This window comes from Megascapheus bottae, chromosome X (assembly GCF_031878675.1).
Source record: "Megascapheus bottae isolate mThoBot1 chromosome X, mThoBot2.hap1, whole genome shotgun sequence".
Classification (NCBI taxonomy): Eukaryota; Metazoa; Chordata; class Mammalia; order Rodentia; family Geomyidae; genus Megascapheus; species Megascapheus bottae.
In genome coordinates, this window is record NC_143547.1 from 91,549,105 (window position 1) to 91,552,773 (window position 3,669).

The window sequence follows — 3,669 nt, forward strand, 5'->3', positions numbered from 1 at the left end:
TCAGTAAAAAAAATACACAAACTCACAGAAACCACTTGATGCCACAATGTTAAAAAAATTATCTGCCAGGCTCTGCTGATTTCTGTCATCCTCCCTACTCCGTAGACTGACATCTGGAGTTCCTGGTTCGAAGCCAACCCCGACAGGAAAATTCGTGAGACACTTATTTCTAGTTAAGCACACACGAAAAAGCTATAACTACACCTGTGGGTCAAGTGGTAGAGCACTAACCTTGAGCAAAAAACAGACGCTAAATAAACTCCCCAGGACTGTCTCATACCCACCCACACATGCACACGTGCGTACCCAGGCACACACGAACACACACACACACACACACACACACACACACACACACATCTCCTGCACACAATTCCTATGCCCAGAAAGCTAAGCCTAACTTGTAACAATGAAATAACATGGGGTTTAACACCAGCAGACAAAACTAATGACATACCTGAAGTAAAAGACAGAAAGATCTTCTATACCCCAATTCTCATCTCAGCTGCTTAAATTTCTCCCTTAGAACTTCAGTTGTTGCAGTCAAACACTATTCTTAATACGAATGCACTGCGCCACTACCTATACACTGACTAAATAGGAAAGTCTTTGTGAGTCCACGTACACATAGGACATAAGGACACATGTTGCCACAGTTCTTTACAAAGGTAGCAACACAATAAATATTTCTAGGATGAAATGACTTAAACATCCTCAAGTAAACTAGAGGCTCATCTGATTGCGTTATTTCCCACCTAAGTGAAAACTACTTTGGAGAAGTAAACTGGTATACCTTCTTTGGCTAGATGAAGGGGAGGTTGTATATAAGGATTTGTGAGCTGAGAGGCAGATGAAGAAGAAGATCACAGAGGAGTTCATTTGCTCACTCAGTAACAACTACTTGGTTCCTATGATATGCTGCACAACAGAGGATATATACATTGAACAGAGTACCATACAAAGATGTGCATGCAGTACCAACCCACCAAAATGTTAACTGCTCTGAAAGACTTCTGACGGGTGAGAACTGGATCAGAGCAAGGCTTCCCTAAAAAGATGATGCCCTAATGCCCTAAACTCACACTTGAAAGACTCATCAGAGTTAAGGTGAGAAAGATTGGGGGATGGGTGCCCAGACCAAGGAAGGAAGCAGAGTGAACAAAGAAGAGAGGCCCTGGCATGGCCCATTTGGAGAGTGGGAGGTGTGAATAATGATTTCAGGGTGAGGAGTTAAAAGAACTAAGGTGGGAGAAGGAAGAAAGAACCAGATTATGCTGTCTGGAAACCATGCAGAGGAGCCTGGAGAAGCACTTAAGGAAAACTTAAGCCAATGGTGAGATGAACTTATTTGTCTTATTAGAAGATCTAACAGTATTGCGGAGACTGTTTTGGAGAAAGAACACAATGGAAAGTCAGAAGACCAGTTAAAACACTGAAAAATAATTCAGGCAAGAAATGGCAAAGCCCAGTGGTAAAGGAGATTTGCAAAGAGGAAAAATGTCCCAGAGATATTTAGGAGATAGAATTAAAAAGGTATGGTGATCCAATATCTATGGGGGATGGGAGAAAAGAACTCAAGGACGGACGGCTCATGCACTCTTTTTTTTTCAATAAACATTTGAGTGCCGCCTATGTATCTGGCATTCTTCTACTTCATAATTTTGCCCAGGGCTAGGCCTGCGCCAGCATTCAACATTTGACAAATGACATATCCACTTTAAAAGAAACACCAATTAAGAGTCATAATTTGGCTGGTGAGTTTGATATGTTCCACCTGTGGAACCCTGTGACCAAAGGGCAGATTGGAAGGCAAGCATTGATTGAATTTCATGACCTCGCAGAGGAAGACATGACCTCCCATAAATTCATGATCTTCCAGACCTCATGCAACTAACTACAAAGGCAACAGTTGTTTTCAACTACTGGGAATTGAGTACCTGAAAAAGAAAGGCGGTGACTTCATTTTAATTTATGCTGCTATATCTAATATATTTTGCATGGAGTAGAACACAATTTATGCAGTGAACTAACTGTGTTGCTCTCTGGATGGAAAGGAGACTAATATGGGTTTTGTTTATTTTACTTTATTTTATTTATTACTATCCTTAAGCAGTTATTCAAAGGAGCTTCAATTGAATATATCTACTCATGACTACACTATCTTTTTATTTTTTGTTATTTTTTTAAATTATCTTTAAGTAGTTGTACCAAGGGATTTCATTTCACCCTGTCATCTTATGAATAGGAGGTATGTTGGTCAAATCACCCCTGGATTTGGATCTTAATACATGCTTATTTTAATGGTGAAATCAAAAGCTACCCCTGTAACTAGTACACTCAAATTCTGTTTTTGTCAGGACAAAGCTAAGTAGAAGTTCTAGGGCACATTTATTTCCATAAAAATGTATGTTGGTTTAATGAAAAAGGGTAAATAGTATTAGGAAGATGAAGATAACACCAAAATGTGTGCTGGTGTATAAATGCCTAAGACATAGGCTCAGTCATTGACAAATATGTCCTGAGGATGTGAAAAATACTTCAACCTAGAAGCTTTTGTGCCCACTCCAAGCAGCTACTTCAGAGCTTTTAGCCAACCTAAGGTAAGAGTTATTAAAACTTGCTGCACTGAAGTAGTACTTCCATTTTTCAAAGTGCCCTCTCAAAGATTTCTAACCTTCCAGTGGCCAAGTGATGACTTCCACTGTGGAATAGAAGGTGCTGAAATAGGCATTGGTGGACAGGTTTTTTGGTACAAAACACAAAAGCTGTAGCCTTTGTTTACTCAATGATAAACAATATTACTAATAAAACTCCTTAACCAGGGGCTGAGAATGTGCCTTGCCCTAGTTGTGGAACACTTGCCTAGCATGTGCCAGACTCTGGGTTCAGTCTTAATCCTAAGAATAAAGAAAGAAACAATAAATAATAAACAAATGAAAGTTTAAAAAAGAAAGGGAAAAGAGCCAAGCACTGATGGCTCACATCTATAATACTTGATACTCAGCAGATTGAGATCTAAGGACCGTGGTTCAAACCCAGGCTGGGTAAGAAGGTCTGTGAAACTCTTACCTTCAATTAACCACCAAAAATCTAGAAGTGGAGCTATGACTTAAGTAGTGAAGCCCCACCCCTGGACAAAAAAAAAGCCCCACTTCTAGTACAAAAAAATGGTGTGATGGAAATCCTCAACTAAAAATACAAAATCACTTGCCCAGATGGGTCAGTATAAATTAAGACCGCGTTTCCTAGCTAGAATTGTTTTATGCAGTTATTGAGTCCCAACTTCTTGGAAGACTGAGGCTGAAAGTAGTTGCTCAGAGCCAACTTGGGTAGCATAGAAAGGGCCCCCATCTCCAAACTAAACAACAACCCAAAGAGCTGGCTTTTTATTTTCAGTCTGAACCTCAAGGCTCCCTTGCTCAAGTTGGGAGCTCAGCCAATGACTCATTGGCACTCTTCAGCAAGAAGAGACAAAGGGAAACAATCAGACTGGAAATACAAAAGGATGTGCTGATTGAGACAGTGTTCACTTTTGACAATTCATCACTCTGTGCTTTCAAGCCCAGTTGGAATCGTTTAGATAACAGCACTGGACCCCACTTTCCTCTTCGGACCCCCAAGGGAAGGCTATCAGAGCACAACTGGCCCAGAAGAACTTTTCTTCACCTT